Raw genomic sequence first — 13,817 nt, forward strand, 5'->3', positions numbered from 1 at the left:
CAAGCTCTGTTCCTGTACCTCCTACTGTAGCTGTTTAATCAAAACAAAAGCAATATATAACTTTTCTCTCAGGCCTGGACAGGATGGCAAGCATAGGGGTGTGATGCTTCTATGACAGCTAGACCTCCGAGTTTCAAAACGTGTTTAGAGTAAGTAAACTGGTAGCTGGAGGAAGCTGAAATAACAATTCAGCATGTATGCACTGCAGTGACACACAGTGCTCCAGTCAGCAAAGGTTATAGCAACTTCTAATATAGAGTAAATTAATTTTTTCAGCAGTGTTCTACAGTGATCCTGCAACAATACCTGAATTATGATGAATGAACTCCTGCTCCTAAGCAGTCTAAGATGGAAAAGCTGGCATTAGTAGTCACTAATCTTGTTAGGCTGGGAAGAAAAGCAATATGTGCAGATGAAATTTAGCTCTTTGACCCAAGTGAGATCAGCTGGGAGGGGAATTAACTGAGGAAGGTGCCCTTGAAATCAATAGGACATTGAAATGAAAATATCTTTGGCAACATATGGCAAAAAATAGCCCTTATGAACTAACTGTTCATTTCCATTAACCCTAGTCTGAAGCCTGGTTTTGAGATCCAGAGTCTATCAGAATATGAATTAGAGAAATCCAGAGGTCATGTTAGAAAATCAAAATTTAGGATTTTCCAACAGAGAGAGGTTCAAATTGGCATCTTAGCTGGTATGTAAAGCTGGGGATTGAATATATATAGAAAATTAAATATTTTCTCATTAACTTGGTTAGCGCACAGTCATTCTGAGAAATAAGGAATAACGTATCATTCTTGTCGGCACTGGGTGAACCAAAGGTTTCATTATTTTTAAAGTGACAAAATTGTCAAAACATGAGTTTAATAAAAATGGGATTTTTTTTTTAAACAACATCGTAAGTAATTATGTAAATAAGTTTACAAGGGACTAGGCAGTTAAAATATGTCCATGGATAAGCAGAATATACTGTAAATATAGTTTGTTGAACTTCAGGAAAATAAAACCCTATTGTCTATTCCTTGCAGAACTGGGAATTAAGTACTTCAGAGCAGGATAGTTAAACCAGAAGAAAAAATGTCTTCAATTTGATAAGAAGGTAGGTTGATTTATTATGGCTCAAATACCAGTTTTCAATAAAAATTCCCTATATTTTGTTCGCAATTTTTAGTGAACACCATTCATCTGAGACACATTTCTGAAGGCACATACACCGTATTATCTTCTAAAAGACAGTGTTTTTTCCTCCACGATTGAGAAATATGTCTTAAAGACAGAACATTTGTCATCTCTTCCTGCCTCTGCCATGTGACATGTAATTATAACCAAGTGTAATGTGGCTCGTAATCGTGATCTAATGTGACGTGATCGTAACCAGTCTAATTCCTTTGTACCTCAGTTTTCCCATGCATAAAAGACAGCATATTGCTTCATTCTCACTGTATGCAGCAGCCTTTGGAACTATTCTAGTCCCAGATGATGTTGGTTACTATCATAGCTAATCTCTGTTGAGAACTAGCAGCAAACTAAATTCATAGTCCTGTATGAAATGTACTAATTACAAATCATGCCGTAAAAGAATTTCATATCATATCAATTATCAAACTGTAAAAGCACTTTACAAATCAAAAAATACTCAATGAGTTCTGAGATCACCTTTGTTTCTTGTTCTATTTTTAATAAAATAGAAGGGGGGAGGGGTGTCAATACATTAAAACTCTATACTTTAGCATTAAAAGGGTAACCTTTTTCAAGCTCGAGTTGAATATGCTTCTTGAACATAGGGATGTTTTCATTTTAAAAATATGGTAGTGTCTGTGAATAAGCAGTGAAAATTTCATATACTCTTTGTTTAGTATGACTGCCACTTTGTCATTTTGGCATCCCCAAATCAGCATTCCATCAACAGAAGGCAAATTTTAACTCCAAGACAGATAGGATCCCAAATGTTTTCTGCGTTGTGCTGTGATCAAAATGTAAGTTGTCTTTCAGAACCCATAGGAAAGATCAACCTTCCCTTAGCCTTTACTCCTTCCCATACTCCCCTTCCCCTTCACTTTTTGTGGTGATAGGATAACAGCTCCGTAGAAAGACAACAGGGATATGTTTTGAAAGTAGGAAATGAAATGTAGCTCTTTCTTTTTTGGTTATTGTAAGACTAATACTCTCTCTGTATATAAATTTAGACCTTTTTAGACTGATGAGATCTCTTATTGTAGGGTAGACGACAATAAGCAGAATCTAAACTAGCTGCTGTTACCAAAAATGGAGCAAACCCACATACTAGCGCATGCTGGCATTCATTTGCCTATTTTGTTCGAAGACTGTGCCTGAATTATATTTTTAAAACATGGGACATATCACAGATGTCGCTAGTCATCCCATATTCTCTGCTTTTGTGACTATGGGATTAAGAGCTAGCTATTTGTTTTCAATTATATACTATGTCAGAAGCAAGGTCAATATACAGATTATTACTATGCAGACATGAATTTTGCTGTACTTTGATTCTCGTTCTTATTTGCAAAGCATTGGACTCTAGAATCATATTGTCAACTGGAGAACTTAATCTTGAATTCAACCTTTTGTGTAATAGAGGGAATTTTTACCTGGACCTTCCCTTTTTTACAGGACCTTCATCAGTACTGCTTTGTTCACCAGCCAGAAATGGTAATGCCTTGACTTTTTGCTGCCTGAATGTGACTTTGCAGGGGTGACAGTTAATGAAATGCATAGTTCTATTAATAATTGAGTAAATCTGACATAAAGGCTGCTGAGATAAATTATTTATGGACTTTGCAGTCCAATTATTTATGGACATTGCAGTTATAATCATAGAATCATAGAATCGTAAGGGTTGGAAAGGACCTTAAGATCATCTAGTTCCAACCCCCCTTCCATGGGCAGGGACACCTTGCCATAAACCACGTGGCTCAAGGCTCTGTCCAACCTGGCCTTGAACACCGCCAGGGATGGAGCATCCACAACCTCCCTGGGCAACCCATTCCAGTGCTTCACCACCCTCACAGGAAAGAACTTCTTCCTTATATCTAGTCTAAACTTCCTCTGTTTAAGTTTGAACCCATTACCCCTTGTCCTACCACTACAGTCCCTAAGGAAGAGTCCCTCCCCAGCATCCTTCTAGACCCCCTTCAGATACTGGAAGGCTGCTATGAGGTCACCACGCAGCCTTCTCTTCTCCAGGCTGAACAGCCCCAACTCTCTCAGCCTGTCTTCATATGGGAGGTGCTCCAGCCCTCTTATCATCCTCGTGGCCCTCCTCTGGACTCGCTCCAACAGCTCCATGTCCTTTTTATGTTGAGGACACCAGAAGTGTACACAGTACTCCAAGTGGGGTCTCACAAGAGCAGAGTAGAGGGGCAGGATCACCTCCTTCGACCTGCTGGTCACGCTTCTTTTGATGCAGCCCAGGATACGGTTGCCTTTCTGGGCTGCAAGCACACACTGCCGGCTCATGTTAAGCTTCTCGTCAACCAACACCCCCAAGTCCTTTTCTGCAGGGCTGCTCTGAATCTCTTCTCTGCCCAACCTGTAGCAGTGCCTGGGATTGCCCCTACCCAGGTGTAGGACCTTACACTTGGCTTGGTTAAACTTCATAAGGTTGGCATCGGCCCACCTCACAAGTGTGTCAAGGTCTCTCTGGATGGCATCCCTTCCCTCCAGCGTATCAACCGAACCACACAGCGTGGTGTCGTCAGCAAACTCGCTGAGGGCGCACTCAATCCCACTGTCCATGTCGCCGACAAAGATGTTGAACAGGACCGGTCCCAACACCGATCCCTGAGGGACACCACTCGTTACAGGTTTCCAACTGGACATCGAGCCATTTACCACAACTCTTTGCGTGCGGCCATCGAGCCGGTTTTTTATCCACCGAGTGGTCCATCTATCAAATTGATGTCTCTCCAATTTAGAGACAAGGATGTCGTGCGGGACAGTGTCGAACGCTTTGCAGAAGTCCAGGTAGATGACATCAACTGCTCTGCCGCTGTCCATCAGTTCTGTGGCTCCATCATAGAAGGCCACCAAATTGGTCAGGCAGGATTTCCCCTTAGTGAAGCCATGTTGGCTGTCACCAACCACCTCGTCGTTTTTCATGTGCCTTAGCATGTTTTCCAGGAGAAACTGTTCCAAGATTTTGCCAGGCACAGAGGTGAGACTGACTGGTCTGTAGTTCCCTGGGTCTTCCACCTTCCCCTTCTTGAAAATGGGGGTTATATTGCCCTTCTTCCAGTCATCGGGAACTTCACCTGACTGCCAGGATTTTTCGAATATGATGGACAGTGGCTTAGCAACTTCATTCGCCAGCTCCTTCAGGACCCGTGGATGGATTTCATCAGGTCCCATGGACTTGTGCACGTTCAGGTTCTTAAGATGGTCTCGAACCTGATCCTCATCTCACATCCCTGATCCATTTACTACTTTTCCTGATTCAGTCTAATTTCTTTCTGTCCTTTCTCTGACTTTGGTCTTCCTTAATTCCTATTAGCTTTCTGGCTGCTTTTCTGAGACCTCAGGGAAAGATACCATCTCTTCTCCTGTGTCTCAGTACTGTCTGCTTTATTGAAGGGTGTTGAAGTCCCTCCCCTGATGATCTAGATCCCTGAAGTGTCTGATTATGATTGTGTAATTGTCCTGATCTACTCTCCATTTCATTCATTTCCCACACTTATGGCTCTCCTCCCGGCCCTTGACAAAACAGGCTGCTGAGCTGTATGAGGATGGAAAAGATTGTTTTGTTTTCACACCTTTAGTAATAAGAACAAAAGAATAATATGCTGTGTCTTTGCAACAGAATATGAAAATGAAACACATTTCACCCCAGTTTTCATTTTTTTCTCCTCCCCCATTCCCTTTTTAAATGAGCAAACTAAAAAAAAAAAAAAAGAAAGGAAAGGTAGGCAAAAAGAGATGGAGAGGGGAAAATTAATCAAAAAGATTTCGTCAGACTTTTAAACCTCACCCTTCTTGAAAGCTTTTCAATGAAAACATTTTAAAACAATGTTTATTATTGTTTGTAATAACTGAGCAGCTTTCCTCCTTTCTTCCTTATTTCTTCATACATACATACATGCTATCCTCTTTCTTTTCCCGGTCTGGCTGCTCTGCTTGATCCTCACCTCCCATGGCATTAGCTGGTGGCTGCTGGAGCTCTGAGGGACTCTGTGGCAGATGTAGCTCTCAGACCCCTGTCTGCAGAAAGAAAAGAATCTGACATTTTTATTCTTCAAAAGCTGGACTTCTAGTGCCATCCCTGACTTAGTATCTTCTGTTTAGTATCTTGGCTGGCTTGCCTAGTCACAGGCACATTCAGGGAACTTTCAGCAGCTTTTTGTCAAGTTTCTGCTACTGTTGCTGAGACTTTTTATCTAAGCCCCAGTGGTAAGTCTTTTACCGATATGTTCTTGATTATCCCTGTGACACTCCCTCACCCCATTCACAAATATCCATGGTGAAAATTTCTCTCTTTAGGCCTTTGGCTTCCTGGCTGACTTATAATAGGTGTACCACAAACCTGAGTCTGCTCTGGGTTTCAATGTTATTTTACATGCCTCAACAAAAGTTGAAATGTCAGAATTTCTCCCAGGACTGAAATTTCCGTTTTAGCTTTGCTATAGTTCAAATCTTTTGGTTCCCAGTCTAATGATCTGGCTGTGAGAATATTCTGTAAAAAGCCCAGTCAGCTTCAAGACAAGCCCATCATGGATGTTTCCTCTTGAGCTAATCCCCTGGATAACGAGAGTCAAGAGACCTTCACTTTAATTTGACTTGTGATCGAGTATTTTCTTTCCTCTGCTCTTCTGCCTTTACACCTTCTTACTCCAACTTCTTATTTTCATTCAAGATTCAAGGAGATTCAAGCAGAACTCCTAATGAAATCAGGGCAGAGATCACAGGTAAGTAAGTGAAACCACTTAGTATTTATTATCAGAGAAATTTCTCAGTGAGAAATCTAGCATATGTTTAAAATAATTATTAGTTTTCATTATTCAAGCTGCTCGCTGCTTCTTGAGCTTTTGCTCTATGCATTTAAAAAAAATCTTGCTCTACTCATCTGTGTGTAAGACTTCAGAAGCAATTAAACCTCATCAGCTGGTGGCAAGGAAGAAAAATTGTGCAACGAGTGGAACATTGTCTCACTTTCAGAGCAAGTAAATGAATTTAATTTCTGTATGTTCAGTTCAGGTATCAGTTGCTTGTGAAAATTATTAGAAGCTGAAAAGCTACTAAGATTGGGGAGTTGGGGGGAAGTGAGGCTTAGGACAGTGTTAGCCTTCTTTCTTGGGGTTAGGAAACGACAATTACTTCATGTGTAGGAAGAGCATGAGAGTAGGGAACAGATTGTGTAGGAGATGTAAAACATGCTGCTTTTCCACATGTCTCTAATGACTTACCTTGGGATTATGGCTACTTGGAGAATGCTTATTGCAATTATCAAGTGGGCAAATATCAATATCACTTCCAAAACAGTGAGCAGTCAAAAAGACTGTAATGTTCTTTCATTGAAAACACAGTCCCCTTCCAAAACCAGGGTCCTTTATCTTTTTGAAAACAAATGAAAATTAGAAGCATGAACTTTAGCTCATGAGAATTAGCAGACTGATGTTTGGTCTGTACGTAACAGTGTAAATAAAGGACTGGAGGAGATCTGCAAACGAATACATGCATAGTAGAAGAAATGTAGAAACACCGCTGAGAAGATATGTACCAGTCAAGTAATCCAAACAGTTTGGAAAGGAAAAGATTTTTGTTGTGATTATGTCTATTGGAGTGCTGACTCCTGCGTGGTCTATCAGGACACGCACACAAAAACCCCAAAGACAAAGAGTTTTGGTACACACAAGTTCTTTTGCACTATTGAAAATATATCCTGAGTTGTTTGCAAAAGTTAAATAAGGTTTATGGCTAGCTTCAAGCACAGAGAGGTGTAAGTGAAATAATGAATACTCCTTTAGTTTAATCCAATTATGAGTTTGCTATCCACTTTAAAAGTTGTTCAAGTTGCTGGGAAAAGCTAAAATGTGTCATTGGCAAAAATCTGTCCTTTAATCTTCACAGCAGATCTTTTCTAAGGATTTTGGTGTATTTTTTCCCTATAGTTCACTATGTAGCAGCTTAAGATGTCAACTGTTCAGCGAACCTTTCTCAAAATTCATTACCTAGAAGCGAATTTATAGCAGAGTGCAAAAGGACTCCCAAGATGTAAAGACCAAGGCTAATGGTTTTTAAATGCTTAGAGTTGGTTAATGTGCAATAATCAGAGCTAGTGCAAGGATACACTATGAATAAAACTTATATAGCCAAAGAAGAACATTCTACCTCTCTTTGCCTACCAGTTTTTTGAGTTTTATGCACAATCATCATGTGTATTCACATTCACAAACATCTACTAATTTTTTGAATAATTTTAAGAATAATGAAATCCATATGCAACTGAGGCCTGCAGGTATTAAAGTAATGATAATGCACAAGAAAATCCTAAAGAAACAGTTTCTGGAAAAAAAACAAATACCTGAAATAAGAAAAAATATTTCCTTTCCCAAGAACTATTTAACTTTTTTTTTTTTTTTTGAGTAACTAATTTTAAATTGTCAATTTCTTCTGTATTGCCGCAAAACAATGCATTTTAGTTGTCTTGGAGAATTTATAGAGGTAAATATCAACACAGCAATATATGAAATTTAAGTAAATTCATACCTCATAAATGTTAGGATGAAACTGGGTCCTTTTAAAGGCAAGCAGTTTCAACAACGATGAAAGATTTGACATTATGTGATGCTGTCAGTTGTGATGGAAAAGAAAGAAGGAATGAAGGAGATCCCTAATACATGTCTTAATTCCCTGAGAGAGAATACAAAACTTCAAAAACTACATGGCTTTAAGTGATGATGAGAATCAGCAAGTAGTATGTACACTGTAAAATAGAAAGTTAATGTGTGTTTCCTCTTGGGTGTGGTAAAGTTTATGTAGAATTACAATCTTGATATTTCAGATTAAACAAAAAATAAGATTGTTTCCAAACTTCCTAACTGCTCTTTTTTGTGATAGCACCTTTTCTGTGACACGTCAGCTTTAGCATTTATATTAATAATGATTTCTCTCTCTTCCCTCACTGAGAATATCACTTTCCTCAGAAATGGGTAAGTGATCTCAGTTGAAACTTTCCATAAATTTTTATTGTAAAACAAGACAGCTAACTTGAAAACTAAAATGTGGCAAAGATAAACTTTGAAAGCCAAGTTGTACGATGGGAATTGTCAGGCAACCTAACTGTAAGTGTAGTGAATGACAAAGACTAGAGAAATTAAATTGTGAATCCATAATTTTACTAAGAATAAGCTACCTGTCAAAATTATTCTATGTAAAATTCTTAATCGCAAATTGAATAAACTATATTAATTCTCTCATAAAGAAACAGCTGAGGGGTTACTAAGCTCATTGTTATTATAGCACCACTTAGGAATATTTTGTATGCTGACATCTGCATGGTGTTGGACATATTTTTAATTGCAGTCATAAAGAGATTAATGTCCTACAGATAGGAATATTTATGAAGAGCTGAAAAGAAATCCCGTATTTGCCTACAATACTGGTTCGTGCTAGGTGTGACAGCTAGGAAAGAAAAATTCAATTTTACAGTAAGATTTGCTCATAATGGATGAAAATATAAAGAAAAGAAAAGTAAAGTGATGGTTTATTGAAGAGTGACTCATTTTAAAAGACAACAAACTCCTGTTGTCTTATTATTCAAATGTGCTGCCTGTGCTGCATGAAAAAGTGTAGTGTCTGCTTCACGCTGTGGGAGATACAGTTTTCAAGTTGCCTTAATCTACAGTGAGAGTCTCTCCCAAAAGACCAAGAACTTTAGATAACTGCCATGGTGGTGCAGGTCTTCCAGTGTGCTCCTGCACTGGCAACGTGAGGAGGGAGAGTGACTACAGTGAAAAATCTTCTCTGCTCTGGTCTAACAGGATTTGAGAGGATCTGAGATATGCTGAGATTACAGGGCGGGGGCTGTGTGTGTGTGTGATGTAAGGAGGCAGGTGGGGAACCGGTCTACAGCAATTTATGTTATTCTCAGAAGACATCTCATCCAGTAGTTACAACCCAAATCCCCTTTCAGAGCACTGTTAATCTTAGCAGCAGAAACATCAAGGTGTACAGTGATTGCAATGCTAAAATGGTCCCATATCCACAGAATTAAAGGTGGCTGGAAATACAGGTTGTGTTTCTTCCAGCAAGGTTGAGACAACTGAGTAATTTTTGCATCAGTCAGTAATGTAGCAGCCCAGGGGAATTCTTCAAGCCAGGAGAGCAAAGACTTACAGAGCCTGTCAAGAAATTAATGCTGCTACAGGAAAAATATTTCTTGAAAAATTGAAATTCAAGTCCTCTGAAAGCAACTCCTTTGGTTTGGCTCAGGGATTTGGCCCAGATGCATAAACATCACTGGCAACAAAGAAGGAACATTGAATATTTTGCTATTGAGTTACCTGGCTTTTTGAAAACAAGAGCTTGAAACTTAAAAGATTATGGGGATTACAATGGAAATGAAACAAAAGAAAAAATTCTCCTTAAATTAAGTAATGACGTGCAATGGTAGCTTGGGTCTGCTTGGTATTCTTTAATGTGAGGAAGAAGAATAAGCAAGCAACATACTGAGCAGCTTCTTCACATAGCTACTGCGAGGTTTAGAGATAAGGGGCCTTTATTCTTTCAGTTTTCGATTTATATGGAGACCATGTTGCTGCTGCATTTTGGCTGCTCAGATCTCCTTCTGCCCAGAAAATAAACCTGTGATTATTTTAGAGAAAGGCAAACCTGCAGATGTCATAAAAGGTTTTCAGCAGACAAACTGGGAGTATGGGATATGAGTGCCATGCTACTTGTGAGCTGTAGAAAAAGGATGCAAGGAGTTCTCAGCTTTTTTGAGGTAATTATCCTTTCAGCATCTCTATTTTCCTGCAGTCCTGAATCAGAAAAATTTCATTTTGCTTGTAGGAAAAAAATAAAAACAGGATACGATTTACAGTTGAGGTATAAGTATTTATCTTTCAAACTCTGAGCCAATTACAATATTTTGACCTTTTTCATTAGAAATTGCATCTTTCATGTAAAACTTGTTTGAAGTCAGCTCCCTTAAAAGATGGTGGTGGGGAGAAAGTTACATAACAGTGAAATGAAAGCAACCTTTCTCTTTCATATCTAAATGAAATATTTTGTGTTGACCCAAAGCACAATTTTCTAGTTTTTTTCCACCTACATTCCTTCCTTGCTGTAGAGTTGTTTTTACTTGAACTATTCCTCTCTCATCAATCATTTAAAATTCTGATGTAACCTCAAAACTGAAATACATTGTGTTCTAACAGCCTTAAAATGAGTTTATCTTTCTTATCCACTGCCCAAGTTCATTACTTCATATGCTACAAATATTGCAATGCAGAATAGAAAATGATCCAGCTGCACAGAGAGACAGTTTCATGTATAGGTCTGAAGGAGGATGAGCTTTATTTCAAATAGCATACAAAATGTTGTTTACATTGTGAAGAGAGTTAATTTAAAGGAGAACAGCTGCTGGTCACCCTAAAAGGTTTAGTTTAACCTGAACTATTTTTTGTTGTTGTCTTTCTGTAGGTTACACACTTCCGTTGGAATGACAAGAGTGTTCTGATATGCTGAAATTCATCATGTCATTTTCAGCATGCTGAAACAAAATATATTGACACTGTCAAAATGTCTTCCCCTTATTTTTTTCTCAAAACACTTAAATATAGAAACTATTGGGCCAAACAAAAGAATTTTAAAAATTAAAAATCTAGGTTTGTGAAAAAAAGTTAAACTTTATTACATAGTTTTGAAACTAATATTTCTACCCCCAAAAAAATTCTTTGAAAAAGATTTTGTTTTTGAAAGACATGTTTGCTCAGTCTTTTTGGTTGAGCTGAATTCGTACATACACCTGGCTGAGAAGGGAGGCAACAAGGAGGAAAATTCATATCCATGCTATCTAATGAGAATATATTATTTTCCATTTTTTCTCTGTTTTGAAGATAGGTTGGTGAGGATCATGTGAACCAGAAGGAGAGTTTGAGATAATGCTACAAACATTTTCTTTTTCCATCTTCTGACAGGTGACTAACAGCCACTGAATGGCAGAAACTTTCTGCTCAGCTGCTAGACTTGGCCAAAAGTTTCTTGCTGGCAAGCGACAGTTACTCGAAGCATTTCTAATGGCAGTTAGTGGCCCTTATCCAAAGGCAGGAACTCTACTGAGGAATGCTCTCCAACATATCGCTTGTGCAGTAATTCCTCATTTGGTTTTTCACATAATTTGCAAACTATTTCTTTATTTTGTCAGAAGTCTGTGCAATGTTTTTGTGTTTTGAACATGGCTGTCATGAGATTAAAGGGCATGAGTGCAGAAAGATCAGAGTGAATGCAGAATAAATCTTTTGTGTCTACTGAATAGGGAGTTTTCCTGAGAGTAACGCTACAGAGAAACATAGAAGTCAGTGGGGGCAGCATATACTAGTGAAGCGGGGTGACAGTAAAATATAAGAAAATTGTTAGGGGGAGCTGACCCTTTCTCTCTCTCCAGTAATAAATCACTAAAGCAATCGCCAAACCCTCCAAATTAAGAATAATAGTGCTAACTAATTTAAAAAATCAAGTAGTCAGTTTAGACTGAACATTGGCAAAGCTGTAACCCACCAATGGTTTCATTTGATTTAATAGGGCCATTATTATACATCAATTAAATAAAGACCGAAATAGAGTAAACTGACTTTAACTGCATGGCACAAATGCTTTAGCCACCTACTATGTCCTTAGCTTAAAATACAAAAAAAAGGCACTAAATGCAGAAAGAAATATTATTCTTTATACCTTGCTATAGAATCGATAAGGATAGATAAGGTTCCAGTATTTTAAAACTCTAGCTGTAAATTAGATGGTAACTTTTCAAATTAGTAATAATCAAACATCCTACTGCCTTTCTTGTTCTAGCTGTATTTCTGTGTAGCAACTTAAATGTGTTGAAGTGCCATTTTTAGCAGTAATGATGGCAAAGATACAGTATAGGAGCTGGTATACAGTGGGGATAGATTTTTCCGTGTTGTGAGGTACAGGTCTGGCCCTACCAGCAATTTGTTCAGACAGGTCTGCATTTTTATTGACTTGAATTATGAAAATGAAACCTTTCATAGGGTGCATTTAAGCAAGTTGCATTTGAATTGGGGTTTTCTAAAATGAGATTTTGCTATTAAGAAAAGCTTGATAAGCTACTAGACTAGTGCTGGACTTCTCTTCTTTGCCTGCTTGTAAGCAATAACTCCATCTTCTGTTAGTGATTTCATAGAAGGAATTCTCCAGGTGAAAAAATAAACTCTGATTCATTTTGCATGGCAAGAATAATTAATGGAGAGGAGATCATTAGGAGATCTTCCAGCCAGCTTCCAAGTCCTCTTTCCCTTAGTACAGGAGTTCATAGCACAGTGCCAATTTTTGATCACATCTGGGTTTGCTCTAACTCCTTTTTAGAGCCACAAAGGCTCCTGCAGTGCTCCTAAACTCTCTCTAGTGTATAAAGAGAGATACAACTGAACTATGCATACAGTTCAGTTCTTTTTGCTGGCAAAGTAGTCCAGCTAATCAGCGTTGCATAGATGGTCAATAGAAGAAAGGGTAAATCTTCACCGAAGGTCAATCTAAGCAGAAGCTGAATTTATATCCTTGGAAGTGCTCTCTGGAGATCATAGTCTTTTCTACTCATTAAATACAGATAGTAGCAGAAAATTTTACGAAGCAAGTTGGTGACCAAAAGATGGATAGTGCTAATATGCACAGCGCTATTCTGCATGTGTGTAGACATACTCTTATTTATTTCCACTGAAGACTCAGTACAGTATTCTATTGTTACTGTTTCCTCAAAGAAGTTCATCCAGTCTTGCTTGTTATGTCTGCGTCACATATGCTGATGTCAAATTCTTTGTGATCTACCCAAGTGCTCTTCCACCTGATAACATCTAATAAACAGCTTGCCAGGATTTTTCTGACTCTTCAGAGTCCCACTGCAGCTGAGCAAAGAACTCTGCAAGGAAAAAGGCAGTTAAAGTGCTTGCAAAGCCCACAGTGTGTGTCTGTGATGTTATACAAGGTTAACTTTCTCATGAACCTATTAAGCTATAGCTTTCACCTCAGCTGAGCATTATAGGGAAAAACTCATCCCCATGGCATCATGCTGTGAGACATGAGTCAGAAGGAACAGTTTGTTAGCAGTGGTGCACTCTGTAGAGACTTGTTTTTTCTGTAGAAGTATGTAATGGTGCTTAATGGAGCTTTTGTGAAGAACACTTCAAGGTATGTTAACTGAAAAATTAAATTAAAGAGAGTGCATCCTGAGCTCATGTGAAATGGATTTTCAGGACAAGGCTGAGTAATGAAACAAAGGCTTCAGTAAGGCCACAGGCTGGCACTTTGGAGACCTTTGCTTTTTTTGCATGTAGGAACTGAAACAGACATTCTGTAGAAATTAATTTTTCATCTCTTATTAAGAAAATGAGGCAAAGATCTTTCACCTGGAAAGCTTTTTATTGCCATGCAATGATTTTTTAAAGGTACCTATTAAGCCACCGTGACCCGTAACAATGAGCTTCCATCAATGTGTAGCTTAATAATGTATTCTATTTCACAATTTATTTACTGCATTATCAGGTAAGTCACCTTAAATATAGACTAATAATCTTTTCTTATTTAGAGGGGTTAATGCTAACATGCATATGCAGGGACACTTG

The sequence above is a fragment of the Strigops habroptila genome, chromosome 10 (assembly GCF_004027225.2).
Source record: "Strigops habroptila isolate Jane chromosome 10, bStrHab1.2.pri, whole genome shotgun sequence".
Classification (NCBI taxonomy): Eukaryota; Metazoa; Chordata; class Aves; order Psittaciformes; family Psittacidae; genus Strigops; species Strigops habroptila.